Source organism: Aegilops tauschii, chromosome 6 (genome assembly GCF_002575655.3).
Source record: "Aegilops tauschii subsp. strangulata cultivar AL8/78 chromosome 6, Aet v6.0, whole genome shotgun sequence".
NCBI classification, from domain to species: Eukaryota; Viridiplantae; Streptophyta; class Magnoliopsida; order Poales; family Poaceae; genus Aegilops; species Aegilops tauschii.
The window spans coordinates 61,590,182-61,609,168 of NC_053040.3; the positions used below are offsets into that span (position 1 = coordinate 61,590,182).

An 18,987-nucleotide genomic window follows, 5' to 3' on the forward strand; every position below is an offset into this window, starting at 1 on the left:
GGTATACGGGAGTTGCACAATCTCATGGTCTAAGGAAATGATACTTGACATTAAAAAAGCTCTTAGCAAACGAACTACACGATCTTGTGCTATGCTTAGGTTTGGGTCTTGTCCATCACATCATTCTCCTAATGATGTGATCCCGTTATCAATGACATCCAATGTCCATGCTCAGGAAACCATAACCATCTATAGATTAACGAGCTAGTCAACTAGAGGCTTACTAGGGACATGTTGTGGTCTATGTATTCACACATGTATTACGGTTTCCAGTTAATACAATTATAGCATGAACAATAGACAATTATCATGAACAAGGAAATACAATAATAACCATTTTATTATTGCCTCTAGGGCATATTTCCAACAGTCTCCCACTTGCACTAGAGTCAATAATCTAGTTCACATCACCATGTGATTAACACCCAAAGTTCACATCGCCATGTGACTAATACCCAAGAGTTTACAAGAGTCAATAATCTAGTTCACATCACCATGTGATTAACACTCAATGAGTTCTAGCGTTTGATCATGTTATGATTACGAGAGAGGTTTTTGTCAACGGGTCTGCAACATTCAGATCCGTGTGTGCTTTACAAATCTCTATGACATCTTGTAGATGCAGCTACCACGCGCTACTTGGAGCTATTCCAAATAACTGCTCTACTATACGAATCTGGTTTACTACTCAGGGTCATCCGGATTAGTGTCAAAGTTTGCATCGACGAACTCCTTTTCCACCTCCATAATCGAGAAAATTCCTTAGTCCACTAGATACTAAGGATAAGTTCGACCACTGTCATGTGATCCATTCCCGGATCACTATTGTACCCCTTGGCTAACTCATGGCAAGGCACACTTCAGGTGCGGTACACAGCATAGCATACTGTAGAGCCTACGTCCAAAGCATAGGGGACGACCTTCGTCCTTTCTCTCTCTTCTGCCGTGGTCAGGTCTTGAGTCTAACTCAATACTCATACCTTGTAACACAGCCAAGAACACCTTCTTTGCTGATCTATTTTGAACTCCTTCAAAATCCTGTCATGGTATGTATTCATTTGAAAGTACTATTAAGCGTTTTTTATCTATCCTTATAGATCTTGATGCTCAATGTTCAAGTAGCTTAATCCAGGTTTTCCATTGAAAAACACTTTTCAAACAACCCTATATCTTTCCAGAAATTCTACATCATTTCCGATCAACATATACTCATCAGAAATTCTATATTGCTCCCACTCACTTCTTTGGAAATACAAGTTTCTCATAAACTTTGTATAAATCCAAAATCTTTGATCATCTCATCAAAGCGCATATTCCAACTCCGAGATGCTTACTCCAGTCCTTAGAAGGGTCGCTGGAGCTTTGCATACTTGTTAGCATCTTTCAGGATTGACAAAACCTTCTGGTTGTATCACATACAACCTTTCCTCAAGAAAATCGTCGAGGAAACAATGTTTTTGACATCCTATCTGCAAGATTTCATAAATAATGTAGTAACTGCTAATATAATTCCAACAGACTCTTAGCATCGCTACGAGTGAGAAATACTCATCGCAGTCAACTCCTTGAACTTGTCGGAAAACATCTTAACGACAAGTCGAGCTTTCTTAATGGTGACACTTACCATCATTGTCCGTCTTCCTTTTAAAATCCATCTGCACCCAACAGCCTTACGACCATCAAGTAGTTCTTCCAAAGTCTATACTTTGTTTTTATACATGGATCCTCTCTCGGATTTTATGGCCTCGAGCCATTTGCCAGAATCTGGGCCCACCATCGCTTCTCCATAGCTCGTAGGTTCATTGTTGTCTAACAACATGACTTCCAAGATAGGATTACGTTCCTCTCTGAAGTAGTACACATCCTTGTCGTCCTACTAGGTTTGGTAGTGACTTGATCCGAAGTTTCATGATCACTATCATAAGCTTCCACTTCAATTGGTGTAGGTGCCACAGGAACAACTTCTTGTGCCCTGCTACACACTAGTTGAAGTGACGGTTCAATAACCTCATCAAGTCTCCACCATCGTCCCACTTGATTCTTTCGAGAGAAACTTTTCCTCGAGAAAGGACCCGATTCTAGAAACAAACCCTTTTGCTTCCGGATCAGAGACAGGAGGTATACCCAACTATTTTTGGTGTCATATGAAGATGCATTTATCCGTTTTGGGGTCGAGCTTATCAGCCTGAAACTTTTTCACATAAGCGTCACCGCCCCAAACTTTTAAGAAACAACAACTTAGGTTTCTCTAAACCATAGTTCATACGGTGTCATCTCAACGGAATTTCGTGGTGCCCTATTTAAAGTGAATGTGGTTGTCTCTAATGCCTAGCCCATAAACGATAGCGGTAATTAGATAAGAGACATCATGGTATGCACCATATCCAATAGGGTGCAGTTATGATGTTCGGACACACCATCACACTATGGTGTTCCAGGCGGTATTAGTTGTGAAACAATTTCCACAATGTCTTAATTGTGTGCCAAACTCGTAACTCAGATATTCATCTCTGTGATCATATCATAGACATCTTATCCTCCTGTCACGATGATCTTCTACTTCGCTCTGAAATTACTTGAACTTTTCAATAATTCAGACTTGTGTTTCATTAAGTAAATATACTCAGCATCTACTCAAATCATCTGTGAAGTAAGAGCATAATGATATTCACTGTGTGCCTCAGCACTCATTGGATTGCACACATCAAATGTATTACTTCCAACAAGTTGCTCTTTTGATCTATCTCACTGAAAATGAGGCCTTTCAGTCATCTTGCCCATGTGTTATGATTTGCATGTCTCAAGTGATTCAAAATCAAGTGAGTCCAAACGATCCATCTGTATGGAGTTTCTTCATGCATATCTACCAATAGACATGGTTCGCATGTCTCAATCTTTTCAAAAACTAGTGAGTCCAAAGATCCATCAACATGGAGCTTCTTCATGCGTTTTATACCAATATGACTCAAATGGCAGTGCCACAAGTATGAGGTACTATCATTACTATCTTATATCTTTTGGCATGAACATGTGTATCACTACGATCGAGATTCAATAAACCATTCGTTTTAGGTGCAAGACCATTGAAGGTATTATTCAGAGTAACCATTATTCTCCTTAAATGAATTATCGTATTGCGATAAACATAATCCAATCATGTCTACGCTCAACGCAAACACCAAATAACAATTATTTAGGTTTAACACCAATCTCGATGGTAGAGGGAGCATGCGATGCTTGATCACATCAACCTTGGAAACACTTCCAACACATATCGTCATCTCACCTTTGGCTAGTCTCCGTTTATTTCGTAGCCTTTTATTTCGAGTTACCAACATTTAGCAACCGAACCGGTATCTAATACCCTGGTGCTACTAGGAGTACTAGTAAAGTACACGTTAATATAATGTATATCCAATATACTTCTGTCGACCTTGCCTGCCTTCTCATCTACCAAGTATCTAGGGTAGTTCTGCTTCAGTGACTGTTCCCCTCATTACAGAAGCACTTAGTCTCGGGTTTGGGTTCAACCTTGGGTTTCTTCGCTGGAGCAGCAACTGATTTGCCGTTTCATGAAGTATCCCTTCTTGCCCTTGCCCTTCTTGAAACTAGTGGTTTTACTAACCATCAACAATTGATGCTCCTACTTGATTTCTACTTCCGCGGTGTCAAACATCGCAAGTTGCTCAAGGATCATTATGTCTATCCCTGATATGTTATAGTTCATCACGAAGCTCTAATAGCTTGGTGGCAGTGACTATGGAGAACCATCACTATCTCATCTGGAAGATTAACTCCCACTTGATTCAAGCGATTGTAGTACTCAGACAATCTGAGCACATGCTCAACGATTGAGCTTTTCTCCCTTAGTTTGCAGGCTTAAGAAACTTGTTAGAGGTCTCATACCTCTTGATGTGGGCACTAGTCTGAAATCCCAATTTCAGTCTTTGGAACATCTCATATGTTCTGCGACGTTACAAAACGTCTTTAGCGCCTCAATTCTAAACCGTTAGCATTACGCACTGAACTATCACGTAGTCATCAAAACGTGTACGTCAGATGTTCGCAACATCCACAAACCACGCTCGAGGTTCAGCACACCGAGCGGTGCATTAAGGACATAAGCCTTCTGTGCAGCAATGAGGACAATCCTCAGTTTGCGGACCCAGTCCGCATAATTGCTACTATCAACTTTCAACTAAATTTTCTCTAGGAACATATCTTAAACAGTAGAACTAAAGCGTAAGCTACGACATAATTTGCAAAGACATTTTGACTATGTTCATGATAATTAAGTTCATCTAATTATTTAATGAACTCCCACTCAGATAGACATCCCTCTAGTCATCTAAGTGATACATGATCCAAGTCAACTAGGCCGTGTCCGATCATCATGTGAGACGGACTAGTCATCATCGGTGAACATCTTCATGTTGATCGTATCTGCTATACGACTCATGTTCGACCTTTCGGTCTCTTGTGTTCCGAGGCCATGTCTGTACATGCTAGGCTCGTCAAGTCAACCTAAGTGTTTCGCATGTGTAAATCTGGCTTACACCCGTTGTATGCGAACGTTAGAATCTATCACACCCGATCATCACGTGGTGCTTCGAAACAACGAACCTTCGCAACGGTGCACAGTTAGGGGGAACACATCTCTTGAAAAAAAATTAGTGAGGGATCATCTTATTTATGCTACCGTTGTTCTAAGCAAATAAGATGTAAACATGACAAACATCACATGCAAATCATAAAGTGACATGATATGGCCAATATCATCTTGCGCCTTTTGATCTCCATCTTCGAGGCGCGGCATGATCACCTTCGTCACCGGCATGACACCATGATCTCCATCATCGTGTCTTCATGAAGTTGTCTCGCCAACTATTACTTCTACTACTATGGCTAACGGTTAGCAATAAAGTAAAGTAATTACATGGCGTTTTCATTGACACGCAAGTCATACAATAAATTAAGACAACTCCTATGGCTCCTGCCGGTTGTCATACTCATCGACATGCAAGTCGTGATTCCTGTTACAAGAACATGATCAATCTCATACATCACATATATCATTCATCACATCCTTTTGGCCATATCACATCACATAGCATAGCCTGCAAAAACAAGTTAGACGTCCTCTAATTATTGTTGCATGTTTTACGTGGCTGCTATGGGTTTCTAGCAAGAACGTTTCTTACCTACGCAAAAGCCACAACGGTGATATGCCAATTGCTATTTACCCTTCATAAGGACCCTTTTCATCGAATCTGATCCAACTAAAGTGGGAGAGACAGACACCCGCTAGCCACCTTATGCATCAAGTGCATGTCAGTCAGTGGAACCTGTCTCACGTAAGAGTACGTGTAAGGTCGGTCCGGGCCGCTTCATCCCACAATGCCGCCGAATCAAGATAAGACTAGTAACAGTAAGCAAATTGAACAAATCATCGCCCACAACTACTTTGTGTTCTACTCGTGCATAGAATCTACGCATAGACCTAGCTCATGATGCCACTGTTGGGGAACGTAGCAGAAATCCAAAATTTTCTACGCATCAGCAAGATCAATCTATGGAATAACTAGCAACGAGAGAGAGGGGAGTGCATCTTCATACCCTTGAAGATCGCGATGCGGAAGCGTTGCAATAACGCGGTCGGTGGAGTCGTACACGAAGCGATTCAGATCGCGGCCGAATCCGATCTAAGCACCGAACAACGGTGCCTCCGCGTTCAACACACATGCAGCCCGGTGATGTCTCCCGTGCCTTGATCCAGCAAGGAGAGAGGGAGAGGTTGGGGAAGACTCCGTCCAGCAGCAGCACAACGGCATGGTGGTGATGGAGGAGCGTGGCACTCCAGCAGGGCTTCGCCAAGCACTGCGAGAGACGAGGAAGGAGAGGGGCAGGGCTGCGCCAATAGAGAGGGAGACTCGTGTCCATGGCAGCCCCAAAACCCCCACTATATATAGGGGAAGGGGAGGGGATGCGCCCCCATCTAGGGTTCCCCCCTAGGGGTGGCGGCCAGCCCTAGATGCATCTGAGGGGGGCGGCCAGAGGGGGAGAGAGGGGGGCGCACCCTAGGTGGGCCTTAGGCCCATCTGAGCCTAGGGTTTCCCCCCTTCCCCTTTCCCTGCGCCTTGGGCCTCTTGTGGGAGGCGCACCAGCCCACCTAGGGGCTGGTCCCTTCCCACACTTGGCCCACGCAGGCCTCCGGGGTTGGTGGCCCCTCCCGGTGGACCCCCGGAACCCTCCGGTGGTCCCGGTACATTACCGGTGACGCCCGCAACTCTTCCGGTGGCCAAAACGGGACTTCCCATATATAAATCTTTACCTCCGGACCATTCCGGAACTCCTCGTGACGTCCGGGATCTCATCCGGGACTCCGAACAACATTCGGTAACCACATATATCTATTCCCTATAACCCTAGCGTCATCGAACCTTAAATGTGTAGACCCTAGGGGTTCGGGAACCATGCAGACATGACCGAGACGTTCTCCGGCCAATAACCAACAGCGGGATCTGGATACCCATGTTGGCTCCCACATGTTCCACGATGATCTCATCGGATGAACCACGATGTCGGGATTCAATCAATCCCGTATACAATTCCCTTTGTCAATCGATATGTTACTTGCCCGAGATTCGATCGTCGGTATCCCAATACCTCGTTCAATCTCGTTACCGGCAAGTCTCTTTACTCGTTCTGTAACGCATGATCCCGTGGCTAACTCCTTAGTCACATCGAGCTCATTATGATGATGCATTACCGAGTGGGCCCAGAGATACCTCTCCGTCATACGGAGTGACAAATCCCAGTCTCGATTTGTGCCAACCCAACAGACACTTTCGGAGATACCTGTAGTGTACCTTTATAGCCACCCAGTTACGTTGTGACGTTTGGTACACCCAAAGCATTCCTATGGTATCCGGGAGTTGCACAATCTCATGGTCTTAGGAAATGATACTTGACATTAGAAAAGCTCTTAGCAAACGAACTACACGATCTTGTGCTATGCTTAGGTTTGGGTCTTGTCCATCACATCATTCTCCTAATGATGTGATCCCGTTATCAATGACATCCAATTTCCATGGTCAGGAAACCATAACCATCTATTGATTAACGAGCTAGTCAACTAGAGGCTTACTAGGGACATGTTGTGGTCTATGTATTCACACATGTATTATGGTTTCCAGTTAATACAATTATAGCATGAACAATAGACAATTAGCATGAACAAGAAAATACAATAAAAACCATTTTATTATTACCTCTAGGGCATATTTCCAACAATTAGGCCGTAGCTTCATCCGAGGAAACGGTGATGATGATGCTCTTCCGGTGGTGCAGGTGAAGACGGCGGTGTGGGAATGGAGGTGGCGCGAAAGATGAGGGGAATGTCGGGGCAACTCCTTGGAGGTGGAGGACGGGGTGGCTGAACCGGCGGGACGACCAGATCGAGGACGGATCCTCATCCGGTATGGTGGATGAGGGACGTCGAGGTGTTGCTGTGGACGACGTCGTCAGGGAAGAGGCTCCGGCTGGGTGGCAGACGGAGGAGGGTGTGGGGCTTCGCGGGTTTTGCCGGCCTCGGTGTACGAATGGGTGGGCGGATGGGATGGGAGTGGGGAACCATGGCTTAGGGACGCGCTTATCCGAAATGTGGGGTAAGTTATGGAAGTACCCCTACCGATTTGAGGCGGTTCTTTCGGTTCAGGGGTATCACGGGCATCTCGCGTGTCGGGATTTCACAGGAGGTGGGAGTTTTCGCGCGCGTTGTAATTTTGGAATAGCAAGGCGCGGGTTGAGATGGAGGGAGTTGTCGGAGCACAACGAGACAAAGATATATCTTAAATATTTCAGGCTAACAAGGCGCGGGTTGAAATTTCCGGACAAGCCTAACGTGTATTGTACCAAATCAATTCGCACTACAAATGTCATTCAAAACTTTGAATTCATGTTATGTTCAATTCAAATATTTCGCTACGTGTATAATGCATGCAACCTAGTACTCAAATGAACGTTGTAGTGCATTCCAAACGTATGTACTACCGCTTCAATATGAACTAAATTTTAATTCGTTTCTCTATTTGAATAAGATCTACTATAATGATTGTTGTGAAGTCAAAGCGTTTGAATTTGTTTCTCTATTTTAATAAGATCTACAATCGTCGGTATTGTCAAGTTAAACCATCGTTTGTGTATTATCTTCATGGCACACCACATGATTAGTCTCGAGTTACATATGAACTATGTGTACTATATGAACTCGAACTCGATTTTTTGAATCCACTTTATGTTGATTTCAAATCATAGTACATGTCAAGCTCTAGCTAGATTTTCACAAACTAAACCATGTCTCATATGTATAATGTGTTTATCACATTATGTATGGTGCCCCGCCCCCTACGCCTACACGTATTTAGATGTTACAAACACCACACATTACCACAAATTCAAATAAAATGTGAGAATGTTCGATATATAGTATTGTTTAGATTGTTCGATATTTACTTGTAAGCTGCAAACGCCACACATTATCACAAATTCAAATAAAATTTGAGATTGTTCGATGTATAGTATGGTTTAGATTGTTCGACATTTAGCTGTAAGTTGCAAACGCCATGCATTATCACATTATGGTATAACATGTGCAAAACCACAACACGCGTATCACCGCTATATTCATGCATGCATATGTTTAAAACACTATGATCTCCTATTCAAATATATGAATCCACTTTCATATCAAATTATGATCTTTGTTAGTCTCTTACACCCACACAATCCTCTAACCTTTGTAGCTACCACTAACTTTCTCTCGTGCATGCACACGCCCTCCTGGCCCTCCCCCTCCCTCAGCATGCTATCCATCGCGCACATTCATTTTTTCTTTAGGTCATTCTCCCACAGTCTCCACAACTCCTTTTCGACACACACCGATCGATAAACCTCTCCAGCGATGTCTTCCTACAACATACACAGGCACCTTCAATCTCCTCCTTTATGTGTCCTTGCCTCGTGTCTCTCATACGTTCCCACACACGTGTAAACTCTCGCCCCTCTTTTCATCGATCTCACAACCGCACACTCCTCCCCCTATCTAGCTAGTAGCTGGGCCTCTCGCACCACCTCCTAGCTCCATTCTCTCTGTCTATCCGTCTCGCCGGGCCTTATTTGCCTCTAACAAATGGACGTACACCGACCGATCTCCCGCTATACATATAGCTAGCTAGGTCCTTATAACTCGTTTTCCCCATGCGTCGATCGATCTACCTCATTACTTATGTCTCTCCCTTCCTCCGACAAACAACAATTGATCTACCGACCTAGTTAGGTTTGCTTACCAAACACATGGTTCCCCTTCATCATCCAAGGATGTGTCCCGACAGATCTATCACGCACAGGCACACACAGAAACACATCCCCACTCTTATTGATAATATTGCAGTTCCACCCTCAGTTTGTCTAGTAGGCCTCTCCTACCATCTTCGAGAAGCAACTCCATCACCCATCCAGCACTCTACCCCTCTCCCTCCCTCTCTCTCCCGCTCTCCTCTCTCTCTGTCCCATCCTATTTCCCGTCCTTCAGTTATGTATGGATGTCGACCGATCTCCCTCAAGACATAGCTGGGTATCTCCTTCTCAACACATATACGAGTCGTTCTACCTCTATAGTTAGGCCTCTGCCTACCCCTCCCCCACCCCCTCGCACACACACACACCGGTACATCGAGCGCTCTAGTCATGTCTCCCTGCCACACACAAACTTGACATGTGCCCTCTGATGTTCCGGTAGCTAGGTCAGTCGCCCTATATCTTTGACTTGCACACACACACACCATTTCGATGGCTCTCTTCATCGATCTCGCACCCACCCACTTGATCCTCTCTTTGACTCTATCGATATCTATGACCCCTCCCTCTCTTCTCGTGGATTTCCCGACCCTCTATATATGATATGGACAGGCCTCGATTTCACGCACGTTGCATGAAAAAATTTGTTTGAGATGTCATCGACACATATTCCCACAAATACATTCACGAAATCAACCTCCCCCCCCAAAACAAAAAACACTCACGAACGTACAAGCCATTTGTCTAGGTTTGTATCTCTCACACACACCCACGTAGGTGGGGGACGTGCACGAAGAGAAGAGGTGCACGCAAGGCGCATGTACTGCCGTCTCTTATCCAACCACACCTGCGCGGGTACACGGTGGAGCTCATTTCTGTATGAAAAGGCAGCCCACGTGGTAATTTGACACGTGTACTGGTTGTCCACTTGATGGAGGGAGGATCGTCTACCACGGGTGAACAAACAAATTGCGACTTGACGCGTTATGTTAAAAAAGAGGCAAACCATGTGGGGCCTACCTTAGAGGCAAGGCTATATACACTGGAGTACGTTCGATGTGTCCTGTCAACTCGCAGAACGAGGAGAAGCTTGCTTAGTACGCCGTCTCCCCCGCCCACGGGCGCGGTGGCTCGCAGGATGAGGTGAAACTTGCTTACTACGCCTTACGCCTGCCCCCTCGCCCACGCGCGCGGTGGCTCGCAGGACGAGGAGCAAATTTTACTAGTACTCCCTCCGTTTACTCCTCGTCCCTACCTTGGTTAGAGAGATTATCATATTGTTTGGAATATATGTCCTTTAGTAGATTTCAATATGAACTACTAGTACATACTCCAAACACTAATGTATATAGACATATTTTAGAGTGTAGATTCACTCATTTTGCTCTGTATGTAGTCCATATTGAAACGGACGTAATAGTACGCACTCTCCCTCGCCCCTCGACCCTCGCCACGTGGTGGACGTGCAGCAATTCATTCGGTCTCATATAGCCAGAACGATTTATACTGCAGTACCATTATTGCTCGACTTCCCGAAGAGGCGAAGAGCCAATCGCAAGGTTAATAGTTTGAAGATGCCAAGCGCAAGGTTTATAGGAGAACGAGTAGTAGGTGCCGCGTCATTTATGAATAAAGTTTTTTTTCTTCAGTTGCACGTACGCAATATAAATAGGTTCGTATGGAGAGAAAAGGAAACCGCTCCACTATATACATAGGTAGGACAAGCCTACACGGTTGCTTGCTGGGGTTGCTTTCTTCAGTTTTCACACTCTCTCGCACAAAACCACTGTGGCCACATCTCTAACATCCCGGCGGATCACGTCCGCCGGGGGAAGGGGTGGATTCTTAGTGTAGATGCGGTCGCCGTCGCCAACGGCGAAAACCCACTGTCGGCACATCCCGATCAGGGGTCCCCGCCATTCCCTCTCACAAAGCCGGTGAGGTTGCCTTCGTCCATTGCTCACTGCCGCGACATGGGTAGTTGCCTCCTCCCGCCGCCCTCCTCTAGGTTGAGCTACGTCCCGACATCCCTCAAGTACAACTCCCTTTACAGCTGGCTTGCACCACTGCTCCAGCTGCCCACATCACTCCATGTGGATATTTCTCTACTTCTTTGCCCTGCACATACCTCTACTGGCTTCTACGTACTATATTTGTGATGAGTTTATGTCTCATCAACTAGTCCCAGTAATCTTATTCTAATCACGCTTCTTCAATTTCTTTGCCACAGGGATGCTCATCTCGATTTTGGTGAAACGGCACAAAATGATCCGATGGTCAAAGGGTTGCAAACTTCATTTCTTAGGAAGCACCGACGTTGCCAGCAAATTAAAGCCTGGTTAGGGTTTACAGTTAATGGGCTAGGGACTGCATGGATCATTTTTTTTAGCCGTCTCTGTTTCAATGGCTAGGGACTGCATGAGTAGTAGTAGTACTGTACGCCTTACGCCCGCTCCCTCGCCCACGCGCGCGGTGGCTCGCAGGACGAGGAGAAAATTTTACTAATACTCCCTCCGTTTACTCCTCGTCCCTACTACCTTGGTTAGAGAGATTATCATATTGTTTGGAATATATATGTCCTTTAGTAGATTTCAATATGAACTACTAGTACATACTCCAAACAGTGATGTATATAGACGTATTTTAGAGTGTAGATTCACTCATTTTGCTCCGTATGTAGCATAAAGTTGAGACACTTATTTTGGAACGGAGGGAGTACATATTTGCTATGATATGTCCATCATTGAGATGCAATAGCATGCATGTTAGTCTCCTTTGTATTTGATGAAATTTTGCAACGCGCAACCTTGGACACAAGATACATGTAACAGAAGCTAGAAGCTTCATAGCATTGTACTATCTCGCTGATAAATTACAGTACGTACTATACAAGTACTTCCTTCGTTCCTAAATATAAGTCTTTGTAGAGATTTCACCATGAACCACATACGGATGTATATAGATGCATTTTAAGTGTAGATTCATTCATTTTGTTCCGTATGTAGTCCACCTAGTGGAATCTCTACAAAGACTTATATTTAGGAATGGAGGGAGTACTATGTAAAGAGTTAGGTGTCGCACGGTGTCCAGAAAATATGGTGATAGTGTGAGGTGGGCCATGTAATCACTGAGCCTGCGTGTTTTCACTGCTCTTGCACTCCTCCACCGTAAGAATGGAGAAAATTGTAATCTAGTAGTACCTCCTTTCGCCGAAAGCGTGGGACATCCAGCAGTCCTACCACCTCAGTAATAATGACCAATGAGCCGTGAAATCACATAGACCCAGCAGTAAGTTGGACGGACGAAGCAACCATCAGTCTTGAATCCAGTTCTCCCTTCAACGCAGGCGCCAGTGAGAGGTCGCATCTGCTCTGCCCGGGCATGAATGCGGCACCGATTCTTCAGAGCAGCGCTGATCGTTTCGGGTGGGAAGCGCGCGCGGGCGATGGAGGGGGTTTGGGTGGGCCAGGCTGGTCAGGAGTGGGCGTGGCACACTACAAGAAATATGTCAACTTGTGACCTTGACTATTGGTCATTGAATGGTCATTATTTTCCATTTGTGACCTTTTTGTGACCAAAAACAGATGGTCAAAAGCTGGCAGTCGTAAACTGAAATTAACGACCTTCTCTATGAGAAGGTCGTAGACGTTTACGACCAAAATAAGCCTACTGTTTTTTTTGTCACTAGCAGCCTCCCCAGGCCACGTAGGCATCCGACGTGGCAATCTGATGTGGCGCAAGAATCAGCCCGATCCAATTCGGTGTTTATATGGGCCGAGCCCATTAATTCAGCCCATTTATGTTTTTTTGTCAATTTTCATGAGCTGCATGGGCCAAGCCCATCAATTCAGCCTATTTATATTTTATATATCAGTTTTCGTCAGCTACATGGGCATAGCCCAACATTTTAGCCTTTTTATTTTTGGGCCACGGCCTTTGTTTTCTTGTTTTTTCAGATTCTGGTAAGTGGGTCCGAAATGTCAGGTTCTGTTTTGCGGGTCCCTCATGTGAAGGTCACGTTCTTCAGATTTCAATATGCCAGTGAATAAATAACAAATATTTAAATTCAAACAGACAGAAAACACATGTAATACTTCAAATAATAACAGCCAGAATCAGTATGGAGCTCTTGCTCTACCAATAACACGTAATACAATTGGAATCACAATATTACAAGCTCTACAAGTGTGATAGCTGGCTACAGTAATTTACAACTCCACAATTGTCTTCAATCTTCTTCAGAATGGAGCTCCTGTCAATAGCGATCACAAACTGGGCACATGCTCCTGTCATATGAACCATATGCCATACTCACTAGATGACCATAGTCAGGATTAGGCTATGACCTTCATTACAAACAACAATATGAACTTCCATCCCTTCCACGGTCACCCTGTCAAGGATTGGTGCTGACTCACATTAAAAAAGATATAAAAAAGATTCCATACGGACTAGCATTCTAGAAACTAACTAGTCAAGGATCACATATATTGTTGTAAAGGCATTCCATACTATTAAGATGGACCAAATTCATGCAGATACAACATGTCTCACTAGTTCAAAGCGGAGCCACAGGAAGCTTACCATTGCGCAATGGATTTATCAACAAAAGGGACAGGTAGATGGCGAGACCAACACATATTATCCATCCCTGGGTCCTCCAGCTTCCAACGTGTTGCCTCCTCCTTGCCCTTACTTCAAGAAAAATAACTTCCTTCAAGAAAAACAACACATGGTCAGCGCTGCCCTAATATGGCAATCAAGAGTGCTCTAACTTTTGACATGGTTAGCTTCTATTTTTCTGGACATTTGGATCAACATACATCCAAAACTAGCTAAATATGTGCACAAGCTTGACTCGTGTGACCAACAATTTATTGATGAAAATCATTAATCAGGAACTAAATATAACATTTCGACAATCAAAAAATGTTTGGTAAAATGACAACTTAAGAAGAAAATAGGCACTCAAGCTAGTTCAGTTTCAGAAATGTACCCCATTCATGAGACCAGCAGCAAAGAACGCAACCCAACCAACGAAGCACTTGAGATAGCCTCGGTTCACCACGGGCTGGAGAACTTGGCTGGCAACACCAACAGTAAGTCTTCGCTCCATTCGTGCTTGCACAGGTACACCTGGCCAAGGGAGTAGTCCAGCGCTCGTTCCACGGGGACTGCCACCGCACTGCCGGACTCGCATATACCTGCCAACATCACGATACTGTAAGATAATTATAATCAGGAAAAATCAAATTGATTCAAGCATATTACTTGCTGGGGGTACCATACAACATCATTATGTGGCTGCAATTTTTTGCTTTTTATATACAATCTTCATCAATCTCAGATTTAACAAACCAAGAACTACAAATGCAACGTAGCCTCAGATTTAACAGAGCAAGAACTACAAATGCAACATAGCCTCAAAAACTAAGTTTGACATGTCATTTTAAAGATGTGTTGACCTTTATTTATTTCTATTCTTGGATGAGAAGGCTAGAGCAAAGTTAGCTTTCTTATCTGCGTAAGGATGACAAATAATAACTGTAGTGTTGCAACATAAGGACAGTACAGATTCCATAATAAGTTTCAAGAACATCACATCTAGCACAGTTGCAGAGATGGCACAAAATTCTTCTATGCAATTTTCAACATATTTGTAATAATTTTCATAAGCAATGAATCATGACAAACAAATTATGAGTTATGAAGTGGTTTCAAACTATAACAGTGAAGGACTAGATCCGCAAAACACAATGATGTATAGGCACTAAACGTACAACAAGTAATAAGAACAGAGACCATAAATGATACTGATCAAGGATAAAAACAGGTAGGTATCATATAATTCTCATCACAATCATACATTGAATTCATTAAAGGCTACAAATATAGAAGTATCATGCAACCAAAAGGGTTAAGACCATACACAAGGATCAGTGTTAGCGGAATTGAGATATATTTGTACAGGGTAATGAAAGGTGCCAATCCAGTGCAAGATAATAGAGCAAATATGTCAAAGTTATTTAGATTTGCTAATGTGTTTGTCACACTACCAAAATTTAAGATAAACCATGACAGGGAAGCGAGTGAAGTACAGCAAAGGAGGCATCCAATTTGACTACCAGTACCACAATCATTGAGTGAAAGCAAACACCAGAGAATTCAGAAATTTTCTGAACTGAATGCAAGCAAGTTTCATCATGACATAGCAAGTCTGCAGTCCCTAATTAGATTAGATGTTCTAACTCATGATCCACATACATAGAGACCTACTGGAATCTGCTTACGCTTAAACTAGAAAGAGAACAAAAAAACTGAACCTAACTATGCAGCAGAGAGAGATAGCATGGGGGGACGACCAATGGAAAATTGTCCTTCACCAGATCGTTCAAGGGAGCACAACAGGAGTAGCAGACCTTGCATGTTCCTTCACACAACCAGATCGGAGCAACCTGCAAAGGAACGCATGAATTAGATGGGGAGATGGAGAAGAAGATAAGAGAAGTGGAGGAGCAAGTGACAAACCTGAGATGGTGCTGCTCCTCCTAAGTCGCCATGGACAATCTGATCCCCACATAATCTTTCTCGCCCTTCCTTCACAAAACCAGATCAGCTCTCTTCACGAACCTGCAAAAAAAGCAACCATATGCATGATACGTTAAGTGTACCTGAAATGTCTATAGAGTATGGAGTGAATAAAAGATAGTCTTGTCGGATTCATCAAATGCAATGGTTTGAATGGCCCTTGAGGATCCCACCTATTTATTCCAGAGGCAGTATCATCATCAGTAACCAATCATATGCAAAGGAAACACTTATCGCGCCCTTCGCTTTGAGCATCTTAACATGCAGACTATGCTAAGTGGTGCACTGGGAGGGTGACACCAAAGAGCAAAAGCCTTAGACAGAATCCATTAATTACCACAGAGATGCATTCGCAACTACAGCCCAATCTTATAGGATTATAACATGAACATGAACTAGCCAATACTTATTAGAACCAAGAATCGCAAGACACATAGCACCACAAAGTATGTACATAAACCCCACAACTTGCTCGCAAGTTGCAACACAGCTAATAAGTACTAGAAAGCACACTTATAGCCAATAAGATCTGTTCTTCCTGATTTGCTTAAATACTGTGAAAATTAGTACAAGTGTGATCTGGTCGGTGTTTCTGGGCTCATATGACATGATAAGTTGACTGGCAGGCACCTAGAATACTGCTAGGTGGGATTCCAAATTAAAATGTTATACTATTCACTACTTGGTAGGACTTGTAATCGCATCAAGTATATCCCAGTTGATGTAAATGGAAACTCTAAATCTACTAACGAGTTGCAGCGCTGCTAAGCAAAGCTCTACGAAAAACACAAGCAAAGCTGGTTGTCCAAGTAACAAAACAATCAGTCATATCAATTTTGTAGAACTGTAGATACACAAATTCAGAACCACCAACAAAAATGAAGGCCACAAAAGTCCATGATCAGGGTCTTATAAACGTGCAAAAGGTCTTAAAAACAGAGTCGCATTGGCTATTTAGAGTCTTGTAAAGCATTTAGTTACCTTGAAGAACTTGGCAGCTGGTTACTTGGTCCATCAATTTCGTTGGGATGGTGCTAATGCCCTGGGCCTGCACCAGAGGAAATCATGGATACGAAGTTAGTATTAGTATGGTGGTGCTCGACCCCCCAGAAAAAATGGAATTGGTAATTAACACAAACAGGTGGCGTGCTTGGAGGACGGATGTTCAGGCATTTTATTTTAGATAGCCGCCACATGAGAACATAAGGGCATGAAACTGTAAACTCGCTGAACTGAGCGCCTCTTGCTAAAAGGGGAAGGGTGTATGCTATGTGAGACATGCATAAAATCAAATTTCTCCCTTAGGTGAAATGCTATGACTGGTGAGTCCATTCACTCACGCTGCCATTGCAATTAAGTTCAGTAGTAGGATGCACCTAAACTGTAATAACTTGACATCAAAACTGACACACAGGAGGGACTAGTGGTCAACAGTATTTACGCTGAAATACTACAGCATCCGATTCGAACAAACAAATTGCCTTAGGAATCTCCAGCCACCCATGTTCTCTAGAAAACACAACACTAAACAATTCCGCATGTTTTACATAAAAGTGACTGGATACTACAATACTCACTGAACAACCTTCATCAATGAAATTGACACGCGTGGCACAAGTTGTAAGTTGTAGCTAATTATTTCTGTATTATTAGGAATAGTCTGTGTGTGGTAACACACTGACAGTAAACACTACCTGCTGCTTGTGCTGAAGGAAGGAGGCACACACACCAACCGGAAGCTCCCCGACCTGTTCCGGTGGCACGCATACTGACCAGCAGCGGCACCCCGGCGGCGGCGACTGGACGGCTCCCTTGCTCAGACGGAGAGCTGACATGTGCGCTACAGACACAGGATTCGACCAAAAAAAATGTCAGACATCGGAACCAAATCCAGCTATTTCGACGAGGGAATCATTGTTCTTTCAGCTGCAGACACAGGATTCGACCAGCAGTGAGTGTACCGTGGCCTGCGAGGGATTTGACCACCGACCTGTTTCGGGTCGCCTTGTCGTTCATGGCGGAGACGACCCAGTCGACTTGCTCTATCTCGTCCCGATGGCAGTGGATGCGCCTCGTACTCCTCCACGGCTGCGGCCGCGACCTCCTCCACCGGCGCCGGCGCCGGGTCTCAGAGGCGCGGGCTACCGGCGTGCGGGGGAGTGGAGAGGATGAGGCGACGGGTGGCGGTGAGGCGGCGTGGCAGGAAGGTCGGGGCCGGGAGGGGAAGCGGGGAGGAAGGAGGAGAGGGATGGAACCCTACTGCGTGGGTAGGGAGAGATGGTGAGCGGAGGGAGGGATGAGGTCGGCGGCGGTGGGTGAGGAGGACCGCGAGGTCGGTGGTGGGGAGAGGACTGGATCGGGAGGGGGCCGGGGCGGGAAGGAGGTGGCGGCGGCGCGAGGAGATGGGGACGAGGGAGGAGGGGTGCGATGGGATCTGAGCTAGGGTTTCGGCTGCGGGTGGGGGTATCTTTTTTTTTCTGTAGATAGATGGACGGATGGATGTGGGATGGGGAGACGGACGGATGGATGGATGAGCGGCATGTCATCGATCCGTGGGAAAGAGTTCTGATTGGTTCGGAAAACCAGTGATTTAAAATAGTTTCCAAGTATTAAAAATAGAGAGATTTTGTGAAATAGCTATCAAAAATATTTTGCAAAAGGGAACCACACAAATTTTCACTAGATTTAGACCACATTTTATGGATAAGGACCAATTTGTATGCATTTCTGGTCTTTCTAGCTCTTTTTAATCATTTTTTGAGTGCCCAAAATGAGTTTTTTTAAGGACCTACCATATATTTGTTGCAAAACTGGACCAAATCATCTTTATAAAATACTAGGCCATATTTAATGCACAATTGACCAAATGGTTGAGTGTCAAAAACTCTTATCCACCTCTCGTGAAAAAGACAAATTTCCGCCGATTCAGATGAAAGCGGGTCAAATTTGAACTGCAGCTGCCTCATAGTTTGCTCTTTATTTTTTTCAAAAAATCATTTCTAGGTACATAAGTATCTATTTAATCATAGAAACACCAAAAAA

At 44.2% G+C, this 18,987-nt stretch overlaps 1 long non-coding RNA gene across 2 annotated transcripts; it reads right to left on the reverse strand.

The window, feature by feature from the left end:
- Positions 1–14,428: 14,428 nt before the first annotated feature.
- Positions 14,429–18,355, reverse strand: LOC109774468 (uncharacterized). Of its 2 annotated transcripts, XR_006665819.2 has the most exons (6): positions 17,936–18,355; positions 17,640–17,785; positions 16,927–16,993; positions 15,886–15,987; positions 15,686–15,812; positions 14,429–14,561 (listed from the first exon to the last, which is right to left on the reverse strand). It is a non-coding gene; the product is annotated as an uncharacterized lncRNA (long non-coding RNA). The 2 variants fall into 2 exon arrangements; XR_002235568.4 differs by lacking the exon at positions 14,429–14,561 and having other exon boundaries at positions 15,525–15,812.
- Positions 18,356–18,987: the final 632 nt, after the last annotated feature.